Source organism: Lissotriton vulgaris, chromosome 8 (assembly GCF_964263255.1).
Source record: "Lissotriton vulgaris chromosome 8, aLisVul1.2, whole genome shotgun sequence".
Lineage (NCBI taxonomy): Eukaryota > Metazoa > Chordata > Amphibia > Caudata > Salamandridae > Lissotriton > Lissotriton vulgaris.
In genome coordinates this window covers 1,265,696,826-1,265,710,414 of record NC_141696.1, presented here as the reverse complement: position 1 = coordinate 1,265,710,414, position 13,589 = coordinate 1,265,696,826, and the positions used below count along the sequence as shown (strand labels likewise).

Sequence of the window (13,589 nt, the reverse complement as noted above, 5' to 3'; positions counted from 1 at the left end):
TGCGTTCATAGACAGTGGGCCGCGCCACACACGAGGCGCGCTCTATATTTGGACAGCACAGGGCCTCTTCTCAACTGTTCTCCCGACCAGTATAGTGCCTGGGGCCTCCCGAGTTAACCTGTTGAGCATCCGTCTGCCCCGCTCAACAAACTGTCCGGCACCTGGGGGCTGCAGCCGCTACTGCGACCAAGGCGGGTGAGTGACCGCACTGCCGTGCCTGCAGCCCCGCGCTACTCCGACTCTGTGCGCTGAAGCAAAGCTCCTCACCAGGTTGTCAGTTTAAGAGACGCAACACTGCTAAATAGACCTGTGTGCAGTACCCAACTTTCTAGCGCAGTGCGAGCTTAACTTCAATGCGCAGGGTGTGACGTCACTGCCCTTCGATAAACAGAGAAGAAGAAAAACAGGACTCAACTTTTTAAAGTAAGTAAAGTTTTGCTGACACTCAAACAGCTAGATGGTAGTTTATGCGCAAGCAGCACCTTTTCTATGAAGAAAGTACCAAAAGACAAATAAACATAGCCAGTAGGGCAAGTAACTGGCAAACGCTGAGCTATAAAAATATTCCACAACATAACTATATTTGGCCTTGCAGAAAAGCAAGTCAACCGCAGAGCCAAAGTACTCATTTGCATACTTCCGACACATTCCTGCTAAAATGGTGACTCTAGCTCTGCTTTAACGGCATCATTTGCATATTCCCCCTTCCGCTCAACACAAAGATGCGGTCTGGTGTAATCTCCGCGAGCTGCATGTTCGTTCCCAGTGCCATAAGGAAAGTAAATTGGCATAAACACTACAAAACATGGTGATCGGTCCAGGTAAAGCCAGCAAGTCATGCCGCTATACCGACGAGATGCACAAAGAATAAAGTGTGGAATCTTCACGGTTCAAGGTCATATTACAAAGATCACTGTTATTCTGTATGCTATCTCTGGGGTGTCCGCGCCATCACTTGGCATGGCTCTCAACGGCTATACAAACCCCTCTTCCTCCTCCCGATTACGTAATCGCTCAAGTCCCTCGGAGGGACTTCCCTTATGCACTGGTCATTTTAGTGATGTCGGATTTGCAGCGTCGAGGCCCATACTAAACCCACCACAGTACACTTCAGTAATTAGCCTTCAGGAGCAGGGAGAATGCAAACATTCCAAGCTCATGGAACGTCGTCGGTCTTTTGCAGCCTCCCCTGCCCAATTCAATGAGAAAGCGGCCAAGTGGCTCCTAACCCCGCACCTTGCTCGTACGTGTCCAGTCCACACAGCACGTCTTCCCGAAGACCCTCCTCGCCTAGACACCGGGCACATAGGCCCCGCCACACCTCCCCGTTCTCGTCGCCGTGCACCAGGCAGTAGCACAGTCGGCACACCAGGGAGCATGAGCGTAAATCCATAGACCAAGATAGGAAAAGGCCAGCTCCAATGCTCGTGGAGGCATCGGTGCGGCTGGTGCTGGAGGCTCCGGTGCTGCCTCCGCCATCACCGGCCGGGAGGAAGCCCAGCACCCCGGTAACCTGTCCCAGGGCTCCCTGAATACAGTCAATGCCTATGATTGGGCGGTGCCTCTATCCGCCTACTCCTATTAATGACCAATGAGAGAACCTTTTCTCTCATCCCAAACAGAAGACGGACTTCTAGTCACACAATTCTAGTCCTTCGTCATGCGCGTCTACGTCTACTTGCTGAGAGTGCACGAAGTACGTCTCTCTGCATGCGCATGCGCGTTGGTACAGTCTGCTCTTCCTGCAACGCCTGGGGGAGACGAGAAGAGCTCGTCCTACTACGCAATATGTGCAGATTTACAGGTTGGTGGCGTGGCACATGTAATTTTAGTCAAAACAACCGAAATTATGTTGTATAGAGAAGTTTTCCCGCTTCATGTCCTAGGATAACAGGAGGATCAAAGGGAAGCTATCCTCACGGACACGATCAATACCTTTGGCTTCACGCACAGAGTTTTGTTTTCTGGGATTAGTGAAACATTTGACGTTTCCGACGTTGTCTTTGTAGTGACGGAGCCTGTCTGTAGCCCGGTGAGTGGAGCGGGCGGGTTAGTTGTAAGGGGGGGGGGGGGGGGAGTGTGTGTGTGTGTGTGTGTGTGTGTGTGTGTGTGTGTGTCTGCGTGCGTGTGGCTGCGTGCGTGCGTGCGTGAGTGATTGTGAGAGGCTGCCGCTGTGAATGTGGAGCAAAAGATGTGCACGGCTGGGGGGGGGGGGGGCTGAGCATGCGCGTCCACGATGTGCAATCGGCGCTCGTGCACGTGCAATCGGCGCTCGTGCACCAATCTACGTCCCTTGAGGAGCAACTTGGCCACAATAGGTCGAGAGAGCTCGACCTAAAAAGGAAAGGTCGTGGCACATCCAAACAAAACCCATTGTCTGCCATCAATGAATCTAGTGGGGTTTATTTCTTTGGAAACTCGGGTGATAATGCCCCAGTCCCTAATCCCGCTGCTCATTCAAATATCCAGCTTAATCAAGAAGACCTGTGTTCCCTATTAAGAGAGCAAATAGCTGCCCTTATCGATCCTATAATTAAGAGATTAGACTCAGTTGATGCCAGGCTTAATAAGATTGAACAACGTTTAGCTTGCAGCATCCAAAGGGATCTTGAGCAAACTACCATACAGGCTAAGGGGGGGGTCCAATGTAGCTCCTTGGGGCCTGTACAAAAGATACAGCGGGGAAACCCGTCAAATGCCCAACTAAGTGCTGATCGGGCTGAACCAGTGATGAGTGTAGTCTGTCCTCCCCCTACTAGTGCTAATAATGGTAGTGTTGCTCCTTTGACACAGCAGTGTGGGGCAGATGTTAATAGAAGACAGGATGAGCAAGGCATAGAAGGGGGCTCAGCTATGTTACCTAGTCTCCATCTTCCCCCAGAAGCCACACCTTATACGGTTATCCTAGCGAACGTACCCCCTCTCCCACCGGGTACTCGAGAGCATTGGTCAACGCTAAAAAATAAGGCCCTCCACTTCCCGAGTAAGAAGACATGGATTCAACACAAACTTTTCGACGAGTTTAAAATGGTACGACGTATCAACTGAGTAGGCCACTCATTCAAATGTATGGCTGGTGACTGCGTGGTATTGAGTTTCAGGTCACCCCCCTTGGTCCTTTATATCTTAGAGATGGCTGGGTACTTTCCCCCTGTTGCAGAGGAAATTAGATTACTCCCCTTAGGGTTTTTCTATAATCGATGGACGTCGCTCAGATATAGTGAAGTTTGGGCCCTCCAAAGGGTCTACAATAGGTTAGACTTCCCCATTCAGACCAACAATCGCTTTGAGTTGCTGTCAACACTCGAAGACATAGACTGACTGAGAGGGAGTGATATTGCAAAGAGTGCTATAGGTAGTGGGGTCAATACGATGGTAGTGGGGAATCCACCAATTGGCACCAGTAGTAATCAGGGATGTGGGTATGTCCCTCCTCGGGATATACTGATAACTGGCTCAGAAAATGTACGCACAGGAAGCGAACTGTGGGATATTCCCATTGATCCTGAGGTACAACCTCTTTTAAGATCCCTTAGCATAGGTCAACCATTAACAATGGAACCAAATATAAACGAGGTATTGATTTCCACTGGGAATGAAGGCCCTAGTCCCTCAAGACCATTTATGACACTAACCTCTTGGAATATAGCAGGCCTCTTATGCGAAAATAATGTCTACAGATTGGTCTGCATACACAGATTGTACGGATGTATGGGTATTCCATGAGACATGGTCTGTAGAAGGAGTTTTCCATGTAGGTTATCTAAACTTCTTTAAAGCAGCCACAAGGGGAAAAAGAGGTAGACCAGTAGGTGGGTTGACTTGTTGGGTTCGGCAATTTCAGGCGGTAAGGGTAGACGAGGTTTATATTGATAGCCCTGACATTTTGGCCATAAGGGTCAGCTCAACAAAGGGCCTCGATATAACCATTTATAATGTGTACTCGAGGGGCCAACCTGGTGGCAGGAGCTCTAGTGTCATTACAACTTTAGAAAGCCACCTGTCCCAGGAGGTTAACACTAGCAGACAGATCATTGCCGGTGATTTTAATACTACCTTCGAACCCCTGGATTTTGAAGATGGTATACATAGCTGCCAAGGTTTCAGATTGCCAAGTGTGACATTTTCATAATTGACATTTCAGCGACTATGAGTGACAGTTTCTTGCGAGCAAAAATCATGCAATGAAGATGAGGAAAACTTCTAAATATTAGAAATTACAGCCGTTTGAGCAACAAGAAACTCCATGAAGTTCTTGAAACTACTGCAGAGCGCCAGAAATGGAAGGGCGCTGACCCTAGTGCTCCCTCCTGTAACCTGTCTGTACTGTAAAGGACTGCGTAACCATGATATTAAACAATACAACACTTAGGCCAATCAACACACTACAGTCTCAGTGGCAGCAGGCTGCCTCACACAGTGACCAGAGAATTACGGTAGTAGTACTTACTGTTTCTGTGTGACTTCAACCAGACTGTACTATTATCCGTCGAGCCAGGTGACTGTAGCTGCAGCTGGCACTCCACTGGCTGTGGCAGGCACTGCCCTGTCTGTGAACCATGCACTGGCGGTGACGGGTCTGCAGCCGCGTCGGTGAGCTCTGAGCCGCAGCACTGGGTGTCCGTCGGCGGCCCACAGCACTGCATTCAGCAGTGTGTCTGCCCTCACGCAGAGCTGCCATGATGAATGCGAGACTGTCAGTCTCATGCCAAATCGATGCCGCCAGTGCCTGCCGTCCCGGCGGCGCCGGTGGTCCAACGCTGGCCGGGTAATTTACCGCGCACTCAGCAGGCAGGGCATTCGCTTTCACACAGTCACAGTCTGACTGGGACGGCTATCAGCGACGGGACATCAACACCAGCGGTGCTAACTCCAGCCAGTGGAGTCCCGGCCGCTTTTGAGAGACCGACCTCACTTCCTGTTGAGCTTCCTGGGGTCATGATAACGGGTGCCACAGCCATTAACGCACAACTCTCAGAGCAGGCACCGCCCGGGGTCTCAGTAATTGGGAAGCAAGGTGAATAAGTGACTCAGCACCGCAAGCGGGAATTAATGCAGGCAGAGCAGCACAGCCTGGCCTGCCCTCGCAAACATTGTAGCAAGCATTGTTGCATTACTGTCTCCCGAGTCCTGCTGGCAAGTCTGCAGAGAGCGAGCAGCAGCCTGCGCACATCGTGTCAGAGGCGCCAGCGCTTGCGCTGGCACCCTGGCGTTACTGTAGCCAGTTTTGGCCATGTCAGCAGAGTGCAGTCTCAGTGGGCAAAATGTGTGACAATGCATTTCAGTGCGGCGATGCGGAACACCACACTGAAATGCGTTAGAGTCACGCCCCATGCGTGATACTTGGCAGGACTGGATGGAAGGCTCAGTGAAGACGTGGACGCATTATGGGGTGTCCCTCATTTGGATCTTAAACCCATAAGAAAATGGTCTGAGGCCGCCCTTCAATTGAAGGGGTTGTGTTTGGAATGGGGTCTGAGGGTGGTTAATGGACGAAGTCTGATAGACAGGGTGCTGTGACCTTTGATAATGGCAGGTTTAACAGCCGCATTGATTATATACTTGTCAATGTGGAGCTGTGGCCTTTAGTCTTAGATATGGAGGTACAGAGTAGGCCTGAAAGCGACCACAATCCCCTGGTTTTTAAAATTAATGATAGAAGTTTTTTTAGCTCTTCCCAGAGGGAGGGTGATGACTGCCCTAACATGGTAACTATTACTAATGACTTAAGAAGGGTTCGTGGCCGCGGATAGCCACTAATGAAAGGAATGTTGTGCATATCAGGGCTATTGTTTCGAGGTCCTTGGATAAACATTCGGCATGTGAGTCCCAGGAGTGCTAAATGCTAATATATTGGGTGTTCATAATGAACTCTTTAGTGGGTTGAAAAGGTTTTTCATAAAGACTAACCTGTGTAAAAAGATCAGTCCGCTGAAGCCAAGCTCGTGGTACAATAACACGTGCAGACTTGCCCATAAAGAATTGGTGGAAGCTATAAAATCGAGGACCCAGGGCACCATCAAGCAGTGCAGATCTAATTATAAAACAGCACTAAGACAAGCCAAGAGAGACTGGGATGAGGATCGATGGAAGGATCTGTTACATGCCTGTAATGGGAGAAACATGGTCCAATTCTGGGAACTACTTAAGTGGGGGAATAGGCCGCAATTAAAAATTCCGAGTAACTAGGTTGAACCCCAGCAATGGGTGTAATTTTTTGAAGCACAGTTTAGGGCATCACATCGTAGCAATGAAGCCGCCCCGCCTATTCTATTTGACAGTCCATTGGAGTTAACTAATAGAGAGGTGGAGACTGTGTTGAAAATAATCCCGAGTGGTAAGGCTTCAGGGCCTGATTGTATTCCTGCCGATTTATTCAAGCAGGACCATGAGTTATGGGTCCCATATATAAAGCTAGTAGTTAACGCTATTACTCGTGGAGCTCTGATCCCTGCATCCTGGTCCGGAGCAGAGATTATACCGATCTACAAGAAGGGAGACCGCTCTGCTCCGGCCAACTATAGACCCATCAGTTTATTTGATGCCGTGCAAAAGATGGCTGCACAATTGGTATTGGGCAGGATACAGGGATGGATGACTGAAGCAGACATCTTGTCACCCTTACAGGCAGGGTTTCGGTCTCACATAGGTACCCTCGACCAAGCCTTCAGATTTGTATTAATTTATTGGAAGGAGGTTACCCTAGACGGGGGTATGCTTTTTGCAGCATTTGTGGACCTAAAATCCGCCTTTGATCTTGTCCCAAGGGTAAAGTTGTGGGAAATATTACTGAAAATTGGGATGCTCAAAGAGTTGGTTGCCATTTTGGTCAAATTGCATGAACGCACCAATGCGCAGGTTCGTTGGGGCAAACCAGGTGAGGTTACCAAAAAGTTTGAGGTGAACAAAGGCGTCCGTCAAGGGTGTGTGCTGGCTCCCACCCTGTTTCCTTTATTTATTAATGGGGTGGTCCAGTATTTTACGAACCACTCAACGGATGCGCCAATGTTAGCTGGCATGAAAGTGCCACTGCTCATGTTCGCGGATGACACCTTGTTAATATCCAAAACAAGACAGGGATTGCAGTTGGCACTGTCTCGTTTTGAGGTGTTTTGCCATGAACATGAGCTTGTGGTCAATGTAGGGAAAACCAAGTTCATGGTGCTCCATGGGTCAAAGTCAGTAAAAGCATGCGTCTTCATGGATGGTGTACCTTCGGAGCAGACACATGTTTTTACCTACTTGGGTGTCACATTTAATGATAAACTGAGTTGGAAGCCCCAAGTTGACATCCTAGCGCTAAAACATGCTCAGCTAGCTGGTGCCCTGCTTAAGGAGCACAGGTTGTCTCTTTCCAAGCCTGTTGCCTCTATTGTTAAAATCTATACGACCAAAATCTGCCCAGCAATCCTATATGGTGCCAAAATTTGGGGGTTTTGTAACTTATCCTCACTTTCCAAAGCCCAGAATAAATTCATGAGATCTATAGTGGGTCTGCCCAAATCTTCCCCTCGAATTCCACTGCTTTTCGATCTTGGTTGTCAGGCACTTGAAGATGTCGCCTGCTATAGACCGCTGGCATTCTGGAGGCGTCTCTGGATTACTCCAGGGCTCCACCTGAATGCCAGGGCGTTGTTGGAGGTAAGGGGGCTAAGTCGTTCTTATAAGATCCCATGGTTGACTGGTGTTAAATCCCTGTTGTTTGATATGGGGATGAGGAATATTTGGGATCACCCGAGACTGCGGAATTTCCATCAAAAAGGTTTTACAAAGCAGCATACTGGGAGTTGATTAAAGTTAGGAGATTCTCCTCCCATATCAGCCCGTCTTTGTCGAGGGACTACCGTGACATCAGGGATGAACCCCACCTGGAGGGCTATTGGGACCTTATAACGAAACAACTTGATCGACAGCTCTACCACCAGTTTAGGGTTGGAACACTACCCCTGCGATGGTTAACAAGCAAATGGAATTCTGTTACTAGTAATAAGTGCTTATTCTTCCAAGACCAGACAGAAGATATAGATCACTTTTTATTTGCATGTTTATCACAAACCGAGGAGTACCTGGTTGAAACCAGGATGCCTGCTCATGGGAACCAGATCAGCAATGGTTAAAAACATGTACGCCTTGTTGAAAACGCATGAAAAACATTGAGAAAAGATGTTCCTTTCCTTTCTTCATGTCTTTTGCATACCCACATCAGCTTGTTAGGTCTGCTTGGTTCTTATTAACAGCTAATACAATTTCAAAGGCCTTAGCAGAAATACAATAAGCTACTAAGGATCATGTGTCTATGTAGAAAATCATTCTGGCAACTTTATCTCTCAGTCCGTCAGGCAAAAAGTTACAGATATATTCAAATACACTTTCCCCATTCCTCAGCTCAATGTTCTCTTAGAAACCTAAACCATGCTGTTTATGTCGGTTTTGAACATGGTAATTGTAAATGTGACACTGCAGCAAATCAGGCCTGTTCAACTATTCAGTTACTATCAGCCTCATAAAGAATCATAGCGAATCGACAAGCATACTGAACACCTATAAGAAATGTATAGTTCATGCCCAAATATCTCAGTATCTGCTGCTTGTGGCACATAATTCAAACATCTGTTTGTTCAATATGACAGATTCTAAAATTATATCTCAGAACAGTTTGAGAAGTACTCTACAAAATCACTTTCTGAAAGGTGTAGAACGTACTAGCTGTTCAGTATCCATATCTATGCATAATGGTAACGTAAATACATATGTGAAGGATTCATTTACTGCTACGTTGATGTGATAGCTTTACATGTGACAATGAAGGGTATCCAGTACTGCCATTCGAGGGTCTTTAAAATAAATAAGCATATCCTCCACATACAAAGTCACCATGTGAATTGTCTGCCCCACCTTAATATCTAAATCAGCCAGATTATTGCTAAAGAATCTGCCAAACTGTTCTGTTGAAAGGCCAAAAAAACAATGATGACAGAAAGGAACCATTTTGAGGACTTCTTTCCTCTTCACAGCTTTGTGAGATCTACTAACAGTTCTCCCCAGTAAGCTGTACATGAATGAATTTAACATATGCCAGATTAAAATGTATAGGCCATAGTACGTGGAAGAGAAAGGCCTAGATAATAGTATTGAATGCTTTTTCCATGTCTGGGCAAACAAAACCTAAACATTGGTGAATTTGCATGTTAACAGTTCTATTCCTGTTTGGCATAAAGCCACTCCAATCCCTTTGTGTCAAATCGGAAATTACCTTTGCTAGTATGTTTTACATAGGATGTGAGGATCCATATGTATCATCAATAGCAATTGGTACAATTGGCAATGTTGAGTGTTTTTACAATGCATCAATTTAATCACTACCATTAACTTTCTCAATGAGAGTAGCACACAAGCATGCATGAAAGGTTTCTGCCCAGCATTGGTCAAAATCCTAAAAATATTTCTTAGCTTCTCCAGTGTAAAAACAAACAGTTGGCTGCCATTTGTACATTTCTGGGGCCACGAAAAGCTTCTGATCAATAAGGATTCCCAGATTCTTAACTGAGGATACCAGAGCCAAGGTAGCTCTGAGCTGCAATGGCCACCAGTCATTAGACCAAGAGTGGGATTGTTTACTTAGAATAAGTACTTCCGTGCTGTTGGAATTAATGTTAACATGATTTGAGTGCATCCAGCTAGCAAGCAAACAGATATCTTTTGGTTTGAGACGTCAGTGACATTATTTGAGATTGTGGCTATATATTTGATATGATAGTACCTCAAATCCAAAAGAGTGCACAATCTCCACCAAGAGAAGCGTGTATGCATTGAAAAGGGTGGGGCTAAGAAAAGATCCCTGCAGCAATACCCATTACAGAGGAGCACTTATGCTGGAGAGTGGGGGTGAGTGACACTGCTTGCATTCTGGTAGAGAGGAATGAGGCAAGGCAGTTAACAATGAACCGGCACTCTCCAATTGTAAGCAGGCATTATAACATGATGGAGTAGGTAATGTTATCAAACGCCACTGGCCAATTCTAAAGGACCAAATTGGCAGTGCTGTCCTGGTCCAGTATTATTGTTACATCAGTAGTGGAGACTGGGTCTTCTTTGGCTAGTATGGAAACCCATCTCTGGGAGGTCCAGTAAGGAGTTGGCATCCAGGTAATTGAAGAGCTATTTGCTGAGGACATTTTTCAGGAGAGTATATTTCATTCCTGAATCCAAAATCCTGCAATTTCTCCACTCTGAATCTCCATGTGTGTATCCTAGGACAATGCACCACCATTCATAAATCCTGGCGAAAGGTGGATGATCCAAAAGCACCTTTTTAAAGTGTGTAATTGTTTGAAAACCCCCAACAATTATAGGTGCTCACAAACATATAATGAATTCTAGTAAACAAATTATGAGGTTCTGCTTAATAGGAAAATATGTTATTGTCTTTATGTTGGTCCTTCCTTCGATCAACCGTCACCATGTCTATTAGTATCAGCTTTGGAGCCAACTGTATTCCTTTCCTAGCATGGGCCCTGGAAGTGTCTGTCCAGAAAGTCACATATGGCAAAATTAACATTTTAAGCTGGCAACAGTATACTCACCAAAATTGGGGCATGCAATCTTCGGGGAACGAATGTAACATTTTATTTCCGGTAAGTTAGGGGCATAGCCATCAACCAAGCAGTCCAAGCAAATACCCAACCTATCTAGTTGACCTTCAATTAAGATATATCTGCCTACTGGATCGGGTATAATCTACTTTACCAGTATGGGCACACCTGGAACTACTATGTATGTTGCCCCCCTAAAACGAAGACGAAGTACAATACATACTACAGTTGGCCCACCATCATTTAGTCAATTTAACATATTCATTTTTCTTCAGGTGTGTTTCATTTAATAATGCAACTTGTGCTGCACTGCTGAAAATAAAGCCACCCTCTCTGTATTTTGACCTTAAAATTCAACCATCTCATAGTCCATGTGAGGCTCTTGATTGCACACCCTATCGTAGCTTGTAATTCACAGGTCTACTCATCTTTTAAAGTACCTTATACGCCCACAGGTCACCCAGTAAGTAGTTCACAGTGTCATTACTGCCTACTATAGTGAATAACATTCCTCAATGCAGTCAATTTCTCACCCACTTGCAAGTTGGAGAAGTGTTTAGGAAAATTGCTTTTGTAGAGACAGCTCATAGGCCTGATTACGAGTCTGGCGATCGAGGTGGCGCAGTAGTGGCGGGCCACAGTTTTGCCTATTACGATTTTGTAAGTTGTATCGGCGGAGTCTGGCGATCGAGGTGGCGCAGTAGTGGCGGGCCACAGTTTTGCCTATTACGATTTTGTAAGTTGTATCGGCGGTGGACCGCCTGCTTCACCGGGTAAAAGTTGTTCCCTGGCGCAGGCGTAGGAGCACCACAGCGCAATATGCTGACTGGCGCAGTCCTGCTCAGCATATTTTAAGTTCCAGCTCCGCCAGCCATTTCATGGTGGAGCCTCCCCATGAAAAGGCTGGCGGAGCAGGAACAAAGTGAGCCCTACAGGCCCCCGTGTGGCCCCCGCCATGGAGATACATGTGCCCCCGTCTGTATCCCCACGAAGTTCTAGCACGGCATTGACTTCCACGTCCATGCCGTGCTGGAACTCTTGTGATGTTCTCATTACGGTGCCTGTTTTCCAGGCACCACAATGGAAAAGGCAAAGGACCAGCGACCATATCATGAGTTGAACTTTTATAACACAAGTTCAACTCGTGGTACAGTTGGCGGTCCTTGCGCGGGTTTGGCACAGCAGAACCAGCGTTGAGCCGGCGCAATTGCACCAAACTTATAATCAGGCTCATAGAGAAAATGTCCAATTACCCCTCCAAACTCTCCATCTCTCCAACTCATCTCTTCAATCACATCAATACAGAGGACATTTTGTTGAAAAGGAATTCTACTCTGGAACAGTTTCTTTGCAACAATCTTTATAAAAAGAGAGGTTCTCACCCGATCTAATGCAGTTGCCATTGTTTCCTCCTTTGTGCGATAGGGTTACCTCCATTCAGTACTAACCTAGTTGTTCCCAATTCACACCTCTGTTGTCAATAAAGCTTGAATAGGAGGGGCGCACAATGTGAAAAAGTAACCTGCCTCCCTTATATAAAAATAATCATAACAAAGCACCAGTGTTAAACATTAGCATTTTAGGTATATGAACAGCTCTAGCATATGTGCTCCTCTAAGTCTATCATTAGTTGCTAATATTATATTCTGTCAGGGGCTCACTATACTTGTCTAGCCAACCTCTACTGTCAGTCTTTCTCCGTGTGTTGAGTCTCTGTTACACTCCCCTATCCGCTATCATTTCTTCAGGGGTATTTACTGCAATACGTCCGGTATTTTTAGAGAGTTAAAAAAAGAAGAGCATATTGGCCAACATCTCTTGACAGTCGCATAGAACAACAACACACATTTTTTTCGCAGAAATCTCTCTGCTTATTTCCAATTTCATGTGGTGGATGCACTGTATAGATTAAGGCTTCAGACATCCTGTGTTGTAGTTCTATGCGACTGTCAAGAGATGTTGGCCAATATGCTCTTTTTTTTAACTCTCTAAAAATACCGGGCGTATTGCAGTAAATACCCCTGAAGAAATGATAGCGGATAGGGGAGTGTAACAGAAATTATTGACATGAGACTGATCTGTTGCAAGATACACTGACATAACTTATGCCCAAAAGACAGGGTGTTTTTTGTTGTTGTTTGGCCACTGTAGAACAGCCAGCCGTTGAGTTTTGAATGGCCCCTTAAAAACTGAAACCCTTCCACTTTAGGACTTTCATTGCTCGGAATAATCACAAAACGTTGAGGTGAATTTAGAAGGTGAGACAGGAGAATACCAAACTCTTGAGGCATTAATTTTCCTCTAAGGTATGGACCTTTTTCATTTCCTGAGACGATGGAGATTTAGCGTCACTTCTAGGCACGGCAACCTCTGTGAGTGTCCGGTCTGGCTGGTCATTGTAATGACTGATATTCAGAATCAGTCTATAGTCATCCCATCCCTAAAACTACACAAGATTTTGCAATTCTCTCTGAGCAACCTTCCTTGATCCGTCACTGGTGCCCTACTAACCCACAGAACTAGCAGCTACGTAGTAGAGTTGCCTGCAAGACTCTTTTCATACGTCATGTCTGTCTATGAAGTCATCATTCAACCTACTTGAGACCACCAGTGAACAAATTAGTGTTACCTTGAAAACCATCACAGTGTTAGAGGACAGCAACACCTTAAAAAGTCTGGAAAGAGCATTATGGTCAGTGTAATTCAAAAGCTCTAGGAATGTTTGGCCAGCCTGGTTAAGACAGAGGAGATAAAAACTAGATAAGGCAATGATCTTGTTCAGGTCGAGAGTCAATAAGATCATGTAAGCAACATGCTAGATGATATACCCAACCTCTGAATTATGGGCATTAGGAGAAGTGCTAATGGGTCACGTTGAGAGATTTGTAATTCAACTGCTCTGCCAAGAACCTTTTTAAGTGGAAGGACAAGGACTTTGAATGGGAAATTCAGCGCACACCATTTCCCTTCAAGATCAAGTTCTAGGTTGCATGGTTT

General features: G+C 45.9%; 1 protein-coding gene across 1 annotated transcript in view; it reads right to left on the bottom strand.

The window, feature by feature from the left end:
- Positions 1–13,589, bottom strand: part of MTMR6 (myotubularin related protein 6) — a 439,692-nt gene that overhangs the window by 364,429 nt on the left and 61,674 nt on the right. The gene's annotated exons all lie outside the window — the stretch shown is intronic.